This window comes from Pteropus medius, unplaced genomic scaffold (assembly GCF_902729225.1).
Source record: "Pteropus medius unplaced genomic scaffold, Ma_sr-lr_union100, whole genome shotgun sequence".
NCBI classification, from domain to species: Eukaryota; Metazoa; Chordata; class Mammalia; order Chiroptera; family Pteropodidae; genus Pteropus; species Pteropus medius.
Genome location: NW_024355008.1, coordinates 9,136,975 through 9,151,845, shown reverse-complemented (window position 1 = coordinate 9,151,845; position 14,871 = coordinate 9,136,975). Strand labels below are relative to the sequence as shown.

The following is a 14,871-nucleotide window of genomic DNA, read 5'->3' as shown; positions in this document are numbered from 1 at the left end:
TCCTCTGTGTTTGTGTTTTAAAGTGTGTGAGGTACGTTTGAGAAATCCCAAAGAGATTGTTACTTGATAATAAACAGAGAGAACTGATACTCTTACTTTGTAACTATTTGTGTGTTTACCTATAATACCTATAATCAACATCAGACTTTATACCAGATCATAGGTAACACAAGTAAAATAAATGAATGAAACAGGATAAATTATATTTTGTTTTCTTGTTCATATATAACATAACTTTAATATAGTGATATAGCATAGTGGCTAAAGGTAGACTCTGGAATTAAGCTATCTGGTACCAAATGACAGCTTCGCCACTTCCTAGCTGTGTTTCTTTGAACATCTGCTAAACCTCTCAGTACCTCAAGTTTTACCCAGTGGTTTAGGGACTTGGCAGTGGGCAGCACAAGGAAACTGCTTATTAGAAGCTGAAAAGATAGCAATACATCAATACATGATATGCAGTGGAAAAACATTTGGTAAAGGCTTGCTAACAATAATTTGGATGACAGATCATATATCTAATGAACTTGTAACCTTAGGGAAAAACTTTGGAAAACACAACAGAATGTGTTGGGATGTTGTTAGAAGCATATGGCAATTATTATAGGAAAGAGTTGATCTCAGAAAGAATTATTTGATTTGCAAACAGAAATGAAAGAAAAGAATCAGTTTTGGCAGAAGCAACTATTTATTAATTCCATTGTTAAAAATTAAGACGAATTTCCCATGACAAAAGCCAATTATACCAACTTGCTCCTTGAGCAAGGGTCAAATCAAGGGCACTGCTGTTATATCCATTATTAAATTTTTTAATGGTTTTAAGATATCACAGATTAAAGGTTTAGCTATGGAGGAATTTTGCAGAAAAATTTTCAACTGGGCAAAATTGGCTCAGAAAAAGTAGACAAATTGTGTGGTTCTTCTCTGAAATCTGATAGTCCAAAATTTCTTTGATCAAGAACTGAGAGAGACACACACACACACAGAGAAAGAGACTGATAAAGAGAGAATGAGAAAGAAAAGAGAAAGCAAAGGAATAAGAAAAGAGGGGCATAAAAGGAATAAGAGATAAAAATCAATGCAATATAACAACTGTAGATATGGCTCCTGTCACATGGAACTAACTATAATCAAATAGATAAAAAGCTAGGTTCTTAAAAGTTTTGTACTGCTAAAATCCCATCAGCCAAGGCTAAAAGAAATCGCATCTGATTGAAACTTAAAATAACACTTGGTACCCTACCACCTATAAGGTCTATTTTCTAATGCCTATTTCAGATGTGATCTAGGGAGGCAAAGTCAATGATTACTGAGAAAATAGAACAGACACTCATCCCAAAATCATGGCTTAATCAAAGAACATTGTATATTGACAAAAAGATACATTGAACCTAGCTTAAAAATATATAAATAATCATGTGGAATCTATAAATAAGAAATTGTAAATTTTTAATTAAATATATAGAAGTACTAAATTCAAAAGCAGATATATCAAAATACAAATAGCATTTTTTAGGAGAATTTGGTAAGATGCTCCTACATTCTTTATGGAAGAATAAAGATAAAAATCTAGGAAACCAAGAAAATATATTACTAAGCATTGGCTATCAAAATAATATGGTATTTTAACAAGAATATAGAAATAATATTGATTAAAATCTACAAGGCCAATTTGGGGAGGCCTGCGACCACGCCTCTGAAGGCTATTCCAGCCTTGTGCTACTGCTTCCTGCTCATTGCCACCTCTGCAGACTCCCCGGAATCCTTGCAGTCAACCCACCAGCATGTTTCAGGTCGAGATTGACAAAGCTGCTGAGGATGTTAAGCACCTCAAGACCAAGACAGAAGACAATGAGATGCTGTTCATCTACAGCCACTACATGCAAGAGACTGTGGGTGACATAAATACAGACTGACCTGGGATGTTGGACCTTAAAGGCAAGGCCAAGTGGGATGCCTGGAATGAACTGAAAAGGACTACGCCAAGGAAGAGGCCATGAAAGCTGAGAGAATGGGATGAAGAGCTAAAGAAGTACAAATTAGTAGTTGATAGATTGTCACAGGGATGGGGAGTACGGCAGAGAGAATGCTGTTAGCATTAATATATTGGCTAGGTGGAAAACCAGGGGAGAGAAGGAGCAATTAGGGGGATCATTTTATAAACTATATAAATGTCTAACAAATGTACTGTATATCTGAAACTAATTTAAAAAAATAAAAAAGAAAGAAAAAAATGCCTAATTATAAAATATAAGAGAATATGTAGTTTGGAATGTTTAAAGACTTTCTAAGGAGAAAAAACAAAATCAGAATTTGCAATAATTTTGCTTCTTCCTTTTCTTGCCTAATTCCTCAGGCTAGGACTCTCAGTACTATGCTGAATAGAAGTGGCAGGAGGGGAACTCTTGCCTTGCTCCAGATCTTAGAGAAAAGGATTCTGTTTTTTCACCATTGAGTAGTTTTTCACATATGTAGTTTTTCTCCACTGAGGCTTTTCATATATGGACTTCATTGTGTTAGATAAGTTTCTGCTGTACTTAATTTGTGAGACTTTTTATCATTAAAGCGTGTTTGGTTTTATCAAACGTTTTTGCATCTATTAAGAGGATGATGTGATTTTTATCCTTCATTCTGTTTATGCAGTATATCACATAATATGATATGGTAGATTTGCATAAGTTGAAACATCCCTGCATTCCAGGGATAAATCCCACTTGATCATAATATATGATGAACCTGGAGGATATTATGCTAAGTGAAATAAGCCAGACACAGAAGGACAAATAAGACATGATACCATTTATATGAGAAATCTGAAATATTCAATCTATAGAGACAGAAAGTAGAATGATAGTTTCCAGGGGTTATAGAGAGAGGGAAATAGATAAGAAGTTTGTCAAAAGATGAAAAGTTTCAGTTAAGCAAGATGAATAAGTCCTAGCGATCTGCTGTATAGCAGAGAGCCTAAAGTTAACGATACCTTATTGTCTATTTAAAAATTTGCCAAGAGGGTAAATCTCATATTGTGTTTTTATCACATATATACATAGGGCAGGAAGAAAATTCTGGAGGTAATATATATGTATATGGTATGGATTATGGTGACAGTTTCACAGGTATATACTTGTCTCCAAACTCAATAAGTTGTATACATGAAATGCACAGCTTTTTTTATGTTAATTACATCTCAATAAAGTGGTTTTAAAAAAATTCACAATAAAAATATTGATAAATTTGACTAAATATGATTTTATATTTCAGAATATAAAATTAAAAATGATAAATGATACATGCAAATATTTTCAGAAATATGAAGTCACAAATTAATGTCTATAATAAATAATTATAGAAATCTCAATTAGTATTTTAATAGAAGTTGGTCAATAGAAAATAACAAGAAATTACATTCAAAAAGAAAAGAAATTGCCAATTAAAGGAAATAATTTATATCATCTGTAATAAAAAATATATAAAGTAAAATACAACAGAATAATATTTTCATTTGTTTTTAAATGATAGTTAATGCTGGCAAAATCATATTATTTTTAGAACTCTTACTCACTAGACAACAATTTGATGATATGCATCAGAAGATAACTATATTCAGATCCTTTGGGTTAACATTTCCACTAGAAATCTCGCCTATAACCTAGACTAATAATCACAAAGATTAGAATGTTTATGGCAATAAACAGGGATGGGATTAAAACAAAGTAAATGTCTAATAAGCAAGGAGAAAAAACATGATCATAAGGGTCATTATAATAGAATATTACAGAAACATTAAAAGTCATGGTTCTAAAATTATTTAGAGACATTAAATAGTAAGTGAAAAAATAAAATGTAATATATAACAGCAATATTCAAAATATATATTTTCATGTGTGTAGATGCTATAAAGTTAGATAAACTTAGAAAGAAATTAAATATTGATACTGGCCATTTCAATGTTTGATTACATGTTATTTTCATTGGTGTTTTATACTTGTATGTTTCTAATTTACTCCAGTGAATATGTGTAACTTTTATAAACATAAAATCAATATTTGAAAACATTTATTAAAGATATATTTTCAAGTTAACACATAATTATGAATTTAGAAAAAACTAATAAACTGCTTCATTTTTCCTAGTGGAAGAGAGAAGTCCTATCTAAAGAGACATGGATTAAAAGTTTATTTAGACATCTTCTATATAAATTAGAATGGTTTTGATATTTTTTATATTACAATTTATATCACCTGTACTTCCAGGAGTAATGCAGCCCACACTTAATAAGTGGCTGAATATTCCTACATTAGCTTATGAGACTTACATTTCTAATTTTTAAAAATCATATTTTATATAAAAATCTAAGATATTGTTAGGTGGACAAAAGAAATCTCATGAAAAATGCACATAGCATAATAAAAATGCATATATTTTAAACCCTATATAATAGATTTTAAGTATAAACATATGTAATCAATTACAATATAATTGAATTGCATATAAAAGATGTGGAAAAACACATTTCAAATTACTAACAGGGGTCATCTCCCTGGAAAGGACTAAAAGACAACCAGGGGGTCAATGGTCAGCATGGGTCCTTTGTCTCTGTCATATGAAATATTTGCACTAAAAGTATAACTATTTATTGTTTTTGCTATTAAAATAATACTTAAAATAAAACATCATTTTTGACCCTCTCATAACCTCATTCAAAAGATAAAGAACATGTCATAACCTATAATGATATAGAAAGCATGACCTACCAAAACTTGACTTTGAGAATCTAACTATATACTATAAAAGCTCCCTAAAAAATTTCCCAAACCACTTCCTTTAAAGTGTAGCCCTTGGGTCTACAGACATGCTACCCTGAACAAGCCCGATCCCGTCTGATCTCTGAAGCTAAGCAGAGTCAGGCCTGTTTAGTACTTGGATGAGAGACCGCCTAGTAAGACCAGGTGCTGTAGGAGTAAAATATTTAAAAAATAAGGGATTGTAAGCTGACTAGGTCCTTGCAATTGGTAAGATCAAGCAAGGGTTGCCTCACCTAAAAAAAAATAAAAATGAAAAATAAAATAAAAATAAAGTGTAGCCCTTGGACCCGGTGCACTTTGGACCAAGGGCTTGAAAATTGTTAGTTATGCAAATTCTTAGACACCATCCCAGACCTCTTAGATTGGAAACTCTGGGAGTGGGGCCCTGTAATCTGTGTTTTAACAAGCCCTTCTAGGTACTGCCAATGCACACTAAACTTTAAAAATCACCATTATATAATAACTTAGTATCAGATATTTTAAATGGTTTTTGAGAAAGGGGCTGTTTAATAAATATATTAATTAAAGAGATTATAATTAACCGTACAATTATAGTTAAAACAAGAGGCAGAAAATCGTATTAATTCAGGAGGGCCACAGCAGTACACATTAATTGTCTACTCCAAACCATTCACCTTTACTAAGGAGAATCCCAACTTTGTCTCAGTTTCATTGCATAGGGGGTCATGTTAACCATTTCTGGCCACTGTGACATAAATAGATGTGAATGTTTTCAAAATCACTGAGATTTAGCTGACGTGTTCCTTTTGACTTTTTCTCTCTCCTTCCTCCTTTTTCATTTCTGACATGTGGATAGGTTGCCTGTAGATCCAGCAGCATCTTGGAAGTATGAGGATGAAAATTACATGCTTTGGATGATGTAGAAGGAAAACTGCAGCTGGCTGGGACATTTCTGACATCATGGGCATGGCATTATTTCACATGCCCAACACAGACTATCTCCAGACTTCAAAAGTGAACTCTTATTCAGTGAAGCCACTGTCATTTCCTGCAATCGAATGCAATTCTAACCAATATAGCAAATAATAGAGGTTCAATTTGGGTCAAATAAAAGCAGTAAAATAAAACGTAAGAAAAAAACAGAAATGAGATATATAAAATATATATAGGGCAAAGGAATAAAGGTTGATAAAGATAAAAAAGAATGACATTCCATTCCATCTATGCTTCAGATCCTCTAAATTTAGATCTGAATTTTACTTATTTCCCTGTTATAAATGTGGCTGCCAGTGTTAGGCTCTGTCTTGTCCAGCAACAGCTTTCGTATATCTATTATCTGGGACGCCATCTGACAATTTTTTCATATAATCAGGCAAAGGCCCCAAATAGATGTGAGCTTCTTGTTTGTATAACACAACCACACTGTAAACACATAAAAAGAAAGTAGTATAGAAAGATGAGTCATAAGATTTCATCCTGTTTCATTGCTAGCTCTTTAAACCTGCAGTTTCTAGCAGGCCTTCACCATAACTAGTGATTGCTTTTCATACTTGCTTTAAAAATTCTAAAAGATGGCAAGCCCTTTGAAAAAACTTAGACCCATTATTCTATACTGATTCTTTTGCTGGAAAGATGACACCCCCGAAGACACCAGCCTCATTCCCCGGTAAGCAACAGGAACATTTCCCCCCAGATAGATGAATATCATTCTCTCACTCTTTGAATCCTTGATTTCAGATACAGCTGTAGTCCAAGACTGAAAGCCTTTTCCCACATGGCTTCTTACTTCCTATTACAAAGGTGGGTTTATTCAACATGCTTTCTTTTTGTAATACTGTCTCTTGATAGCAGTGATTTCATGAGCCCCCACCCTCTGGGGGCTAGTAATGTATTCATTTCCAAAAAACCTTTGCCACTTGTTTTCCCCTTTTTTATAATAGCAGTAACAAATACAGCCTTGGGCCTGAAACACAAAACAATATTACCTATTAGAGCTGTGCCAGCTTTCTATATCTACAGCCTTATCTGTTTTGTTCTTCCACCTCTGAGGCAGTGGATTAAAAATATCAGTAACATTTATACTCATAGTCTGAGCATTAGGAATACACAACTGTGTGGTGGGAATTCTTTGTTGTTGAAAAGTATAAATGAAAAATAACTCATTAAAGTAATATCTATTAACTCCAATTTCTGCCTTCTTCAGTAGAGTCATATACCACTTAATGGTAGGGATGAATTCTGAGAAATGAGTTGCTGGGCAACTTAATTGTGTAAATGTCATAGAGTGCACTTTTACAAACCTAGATAAAATAGCCTACTGCACATCTAGTCTATATAGTATATATAGCCTATTGCTCCTAGGCTGCAATCCTATACAGCAGGGAACTGGGCAGCAGAGCAGGAGGTGAGTGGCGGGTGAGCAAAGTTTCATCTCTGTTTGCAGCAGCTCACCAGTACCAGCATCACCACCTCAGATCTACCTTAGATCATCAGGCATTAGATTCTCATAGGAGTACTGGTCCCTGGTACCAAAAAGGTTGGGGACTGCTGCATACAGCATGTTACTGTACAAAACAACATATGATTAAATCAAGCGCAAGAGAAGATGATATACAATCAAGAGACACAATCAAGTGACACAATAAACATAAGATGTATGAGGCTGCTACCAGCTAATATGGTATACTGTTATATAGCAAACTATTTTTCTAAGTGAGAAAAAAAACTCTAAAATTAATATTAAAAGTATAGTACAGTAAATATAATAACCAATAACACAGTCATTAAGTATCGTTATCAAGTATAACATGCTGGACAAAATCGTATGTGCTATATTTTTACACAACAGCAGTGCCGTATGTTTGTTTATACCAGCATACCACAAACACATATGAGTAATGCATTGCACTATAATGTTATAACAGCTACCATGTCATTGGGGATAGGAATGTTTCAGCTCCATTATAATCTTATAGGACCACCATTGTATATGTGGTTTGTTGACTGAAACTTTGTTAGCAGTGCATGACTGTACTTTAGAATTAAATTGTATCACTTTCAATGTCTAGGGACACAGACCTTTTTCTAAGCCATAGTACATCTGTTCTGTAGCTTCTATGATAAATTACCCAGAGCATTTTAGCTCTGCATAGTAAAGTTGAATTTGTTCTGAGTAGGCTGTCTAGATGGCTAATTTGTCTTCCTTTTGATTACACGATGATGTGCATATTTTCTACCATAAGGGTCAAAGAATTTTACACTGTCCTAAAATACCAGAAGACAACCATTCTCTCAGCTGTTTCTATTTTCTTGATGGGAAAGCTAAAACATAAGAAGGATTTGACTTTTGTATCCAAGTGTAATGCTCCAACTGAGCACATTTCTCTTCAAAGACACAGAATGGTCCTTTTAATATTTACAAGAGCTCTATAATTTCAAGAGAATTAGTTTGAAAGGGGGAATGGAAATTTGGCACCTTGAATGTAGAGCACTGGTTCTTAAGTGTTCTTGGCCATTCTTCTGTTATTAACTGTGTACACTTTGCTCTTCAACTTCAAGAGAAACTGTGCCAGTTCACAGGATATTGAAAATGTCTTAGAAAATTTCAATGACTACTTACAAAATTAAGATGTTTTCATCTACATGTATATCTATCTTCAGTGATGAATCACTGATGAGTACAGGTGGCCACTTGATTAACAATACGGTTCACTGAAGTGTGACCTCTGACAGGAACAGCCTTCCTCAATTTAGTGTAATCAGCACAGTTTCCTATATGTTCAGAACTTTTAGTCCTATAATGCATCTGCAACTCCTGGCATAATCTGGAAATATTTGGCATTTTACTTCTGATATAAGGGAGTCCTATGAACAATATAAATTAATCTTGTTCAATAATTGTATGGCTTCTGTTCCTTTGAAGTATTTCAGTCATCACTGATGAATGCAGGATAATTTAATATCATGGTAGCACTACTTAAAACTGCGTAATAATCAGTTAATAAGTTTCAGATACTTCTTCCTTTCCCCTTCTATTTTGAAAACTTTTATATCTCCAGACTTTAGCTCTTATTAAAAAAACAAACTGTAATTTAGTCTATGGTGATAAGTATTGTCTTTTTACCTCAGTCTTTTCTCCAAAATGTTAATCGAAGTCAAGAGAGTGTAGAAATTGTAAGTTTATTAACCTAACTTTTTCTCAGTAATTAAACTCGATCATTTATCATATATGGAAGCTCATTCTGACAGAAGTCTGGTCACATTATCTATAATTTATTGTTCAATATTATTCAATTTATAACTGATTCACCCTAGTATACATGAAAATTAGTTTCAGAATTGCTAATGTGTAATCCTTACGAGAAAAAAGAAATTATCAATTACCATATAGTATTTATACAAAATTCTTTTTGTTTTTAGCTTTATGGTTTCCAGTTAAAACTCTTTTTGAAAATTGTTCAGCTTCTTTTTTTCTCATCTCCTTCATGAAGTTAGATTCACAATGTCAACATCTGCATTTCATCCAGGAATTTCCCAACTTCCTGATATATACGTATTATTTTCTATAAACACATAATTGTATAATTATATATAATTTATTTGTAATTTTAGCATATAATTTTTAATTTGCATAGAGTTAAGTTTATAATCATGGGTTTTGACAAATTCGTAGAATCATATGTCCACCAATCCAATATCATATAGAACAGTGTCATCACCCCCAAACCTCCTGCATGTCGCCTCTTTGTAGTCAACCATTACCTTCTTCTCTAACCTGACCATCACTTTTTTTTTTCTTCCAGGTTTATCAAGGTATAATTGTGAAATGAAACTGCAAAATAAGTGTACAACATGATGATTTGATACACATATGCGCTGTGAAAGAATCCTCCTCACTGAATTAATTAACACATCCATCACTTCATGTATTTACCATTTTAAAAAATTTTAGTGAGAACATTTAAATTCTACTCTTATTAAATTTCAATTATATAATAAGTGTTATCATCTATAGTCATCATATTATACATTAGATCCTCAGAAACCTTATTTGTTTTATAGTTGAAAGTTTGTACCCTTTCAACAACTTCTCCCTATTTCCCCATTACCCAGCCACTGGCAAATACTTATTTAATATTTTTCTTGGTTTTTTTTTTTTTTTAGATTCCACATACATGTAATATCATTCAGTATTTGTCGTTTTCTGTCAGCTTATTTCACCTAGCATAATGCCCTCCAGGTTAATCCATGTTGTCATAATTGACAGAATTGTAATCTTTTTTAAGATAAAATAAGATTCCATTTATACATGTATGTATATTTTCACCAAAAAAAAAAAAAGATAATAGGTAATTACATTGAGGTAATAGGTAATTACATGAGGTAATGAATGTGTTCACCAAAAAAAAAAAAGATAATAGGTAATTACATGAGGTAATGAATGTGTTCATTAATTCAACGGGGGAAATCCTTTCAAAATGTATACATATATCTATATCTGTATGTATATATATCACATTTTCTTTACCCATTCATCTATTGACAGACATTTAGGTTGTTTCCATAAGTTAGTTGTTGTGAACAATGCTGCAATAAATATGAAAAGGCAGATATCTTTTCAAGATAATGAGGTACGTTCTCTCTTTACCCCGTTTGTTGACAGTTTTATATATATGTGTGTGTGTGTGTGTGTGTGTGCGTGTGTGTATAAATGCATGCTGAATTTTGTCAAATGCTTTCTCTGTATTTAGTGGGATGATTATATGATTTTTATCCTTGGTTATGTTGATGTGGCATATATTATGTTGACTAATTTATGGGTATTGAACCATCCATGCATCCCTGGAATAAATCCCACTTGACTATGGTATATAATTCTTTAATTCATTCTTGAATCGAGTTTGCTAATATTTTATTGAGAATTTTTCCATCTATATTTATCAGGGATATTGGCCTGTAAGTTTCATTTCTCCTAGTATCCTTAACTGACTTTTATAAGGGTAATGAGGGTAATGCTGGCCTCAAAAGATGAGTTTGGAAGTATTCTCTTCTATTCTATTTTTGGTATAATTTGAGAAGGAGTGTTGTTATTCTTTTTGAAATGTTTGGTAGGATTTATTAGTGAAATTATCTAGTCCTGTACTTTTGCTTGTTGGAAGGTTTTTGATAACTGATTTATTCTGCTTACTAATAATTGGTCTATTTAAATTTCTTATTTCGTCATGATTCAGTCTTGAAATGTACATTTCTAGGAGTTTTCCATATATTCTAGGTTGTCCAATTTGTTGGTATATAAGTATTTATAGTAGTCTCTTAATGATCTTTTTTATGTGTGTAGTTTCAGTTGTAATGTCTCCTCTTTCATATATAATTTTATTTATTCGAGTGTTCTTTTTTTCTTGGCTAGACTACCTAATGGTTGGTAGTTTTGTTTACTTTTTTACTTTGTTTTACTTCTTTACTTTGTTTATTTTTTTAAAAACCAGCTTTTAAATTTATTAATGTTTTATATTGTCTTTTTTGTATCTATTTCATTTTTTTCTGCTCTGATTTTTGTTATTTCCTTCCTTCTTCTAACTTTGGACTAGTTTGTTCTTCTTTTTCCAATTACTGGAGTATAAAGCTAGGTTGTTTATTTAAGAGCTTTCTTTTTACTTAATATAGGCATTTTTTTTTTTTTTGCTATAACCATCCCTCTTAAAATTCCTTTTACTATGTCCCTAAAGTTTTCATATGTTGTGTTTCCATTTTCATTTGTCTCAATATATTTTTCAATTTCTCTTTTGACTTATTTTTTAACACATTGGTCATTCAAGACTATATCATTTAATTTCCACATATTTGTGAATTTTCCAGTTTCTGTCCTGTAATTAATTTCTAGTTTCATACCATTGTGATTCAAAAGATGCTTGATGTGATTTTAATCTTAAATGTATTGAGACTTCTTTTATGAAATGACATTTATCTATCCTGTAGAATGTCCGTGTTGAGTAGAATGTGTACTCTGCTGCTGTTGAATGGAATGTTCTATATATGTCTGTTAGGTCCATCTGATTTAATGTGTAGTTTAAGTCTGATGTTTCTTAATAATTTTCTGTGTGGATATTTAATCCAATGTGAAAGTGGAGAACTGAAATCCCTACTATTATTGTATTGTTGTCTATTTAGCCTTCAGATCTATTAATACCTGCTTTATATATTTAGGTATATCCTTTTCAAGAATTGACTTCTTTTTCATTATATAATGTAATAAGAGACCTTTGTTTCTTGTCACAGGTTTTTGCTTAATGTTTATTTTGTTTGATATATGTATAGCTAGCTACTCCTGCTTATTTTGGGGGGTTTCCATTTATAAGAAAATCTTTTTCTATCCCTTCTCTTTCAGTCTACATATGTTCTTAGCTGAGGTGAGTCTCTCGTAGATAGCATATAGCTGTAACGTTTTTAATAAACCCTAGCAACCAATAAAAAGTTCAATAAATTATAACTAATAAGCAATAGTAGATATAAAATGATAATAAAATATTAAAGTAATTTAAAAGAAGTCAGAAAGAAAGAAAAAAACAAAGAACATATTTTCCAATTAGAAAACAAAAAGTAAAATTAAGATGGTAACTTTTTAAACCCATCTATATAAAAATTGCATTAAATGTTCTAAATAACCAATTAAAAGATAGAGCTTGTTAGTCTGTATAACAAATAAAGACCCAAATACATACCAAAGAAACAAACACATTTTAAATGTAAAGACACAGGTTAAAAGTAAAAAGATGTAAAATTGTATATAATGCAATACTGGTCAAAAGAGATCTGGAGTAGCTATATTAATATGTAACAAAGAAGACCAAAGAACAAAATTTAAAACCACAGATATTAAATCTCTCTCTCACTGTCTTTCTCTCTCCCTCTACGTGTGTGCGCGCATGTGCGTACACATATACACACACACTTTCAGGAAGTTATAAAATCTTAAATGTATATGCAGCTAATGAAAGAGCTATAACACATGAAAAAAAATGATAAAACTAAAGAAGAAATGAACTAATTTACCTTGTTGAAATCTTCATTGTTACTTTCTCAGGAACAGATAGAACAGCTATATAAAAAGTCAGTAAGAATATAGATTTGAATAACTATCAAAATAAGTGACCTAAATGACTTGTATGAAATATTTCACTCAGCAATAGCAAATATACATTATTTTCAAGTGCACATAGAACGTATACCATGATAGACCATATTCTGAACCATAAAAGCAATCTCAATAGTTTCAAAAGATTGAAATCAAACAGAGTGTTCTTTGATCATAACAGAATTAAACTAGTAATCAATAACATAAATATATTTTTAAAATTTCCTAAATATTTGGAAATTAAACATATTTTTAAGTAATCCATTGGTCAAATAAAAAAATTACAAAGTACTTTGAATTGTAAACAAATGCTTTGAAAACAAAGTGTGAAAATTTCCGAGATGTAGTTATTATTGGGAAACTAATAGCATGAAATGCTTATATTCTCAAAGAAAAAAGGTCAAAATTAGTGTTCTAATTTTGTACCACAAAAATTTTTAGAAAGAACAAACTAAAACCCAGAGTTATTTGAAGAAACTAAAAAGAAAAAAAAAATAAAGCAGAAACGAATGGCATTTAAAACAAAACAAAAAAATATATAAAAATCAATGAAACTAGAAAAATATCAGTAAAAAAAAACAATGTCCACACTAATACTAGCAGATAACAAAAAAAGACGAAATCATTTCCAACTCACTTTTTTGTTTAGCATTACCCTGAAACAAAGGCAGGCAAGAAAGCTTCTGGTCAGAATGGCAGAGTAGATAAAGACTGTGCTTGCCTCCTCTCACAATCACATCAAAATTATAACTAAACTACAGAACAACCATCATTGACAATTGCCTGAAGCACCTTCAGTCTAACTGAACAGAAGTCTTATAACAAAAGATATACAGAAGAAGCCATGTACAGACCAGTAGGAAGGGCAGAGACTCACAACAGGCTGGTCTCACACCTACTTGTGGCAGTTAAAAATCAGGAGGGATATCTCTGCTGAGGAGGTTGCCCCAGAGGAGCAAGGGATCCCTCTCGCACATCAGGCTCCCCAGCCCAGGGTTCTAGTACCAGGAAAAGAAGTACTCACAACTTCTGGTTGTGAAAAACAGCAAAGATTGTGGCCGAGTGAGACACAGGGCTGTTGGAGTGCCAGGCATTCCCCTTAAGGGGCCCACACACAGACTTAGTCTCTGATGGACTCACCGCTCTGAGCTCTGGCGTTGGAACAGCAGCTTGAAAGGTGCCAGAGATACAGCACTCCACACCCACAATGATGCCATATCTGAATTTCCATCAAACTAGCTAAAATGGATTACCCCAGACTGGTGAATCCCTGAGTCCCCACACCACCCAATTTGTGGGCCCGCAAGCTGTTTTCAGTGGCTTTTCCACACAAATAGCTTGCTTTATCTCATGATGTGGCCTTTTCTAAAATCTCTCATAGGTTCACAAACCCCAAACTAACAGCATCAGGCCTCACCATGCCCTTACCTCTTGCTAAGGAACTCTAAGCCTAGCTCTAATGGCAGCCAGCCTTGGTTCACACCTTAGCTTCTTTCCAACACCTACAAGCATAGCACAATTGGCAACCATCTGCAGGACACTTTGTATCTTATACCATGTGGCTCCTAGCAAAATACAGGCAGCAGCAGAGTCTTGGCATGCAACAGAGTCTCTCCCAAGAGACCTCAGAACCAACACACTGGTAGCCACCTTCAGACCACACCAGAGCACCACCCAACCACCTCTACAAACAGCACACGCAAAGGGCAGACTCAGCAGGCACCAGAACCCTGCTAAGGCAAATCCTGCTCAATAGGGTCATTCTCTGCACAAGTTTCTCCACTGTAGTCACAGCCAGTCCTCACAACAAATCAGCCTGAAGGTTAATCCCTCCCATTGACGTACCAATAGCAACCAAGACTCAGCTACTCCAGAAGGGCATAAAAATCCCACACAATAAACACACCTGAAGCACCTAGCTCGGGTGACCAGAAAGATTACACCACTGGGCCACACAGGATACCTAGATACAGA

At 33.2% G+C, this 14,871-nt stretch overlaps 1 pseudogene; it reads left to right on the top strand.

The window, feature by feature from the left end:
- Positions 1-4,842: 4,842 nt before the first annotated feature.
- LOC120598210 (uncharacterized) lies at positions 4,843-4,961 on the top strand (annotated as a pseudogene).
- The last annotated feature ends 9,910 nt before the right edge of the window (positions 4,962-14,871 follow it).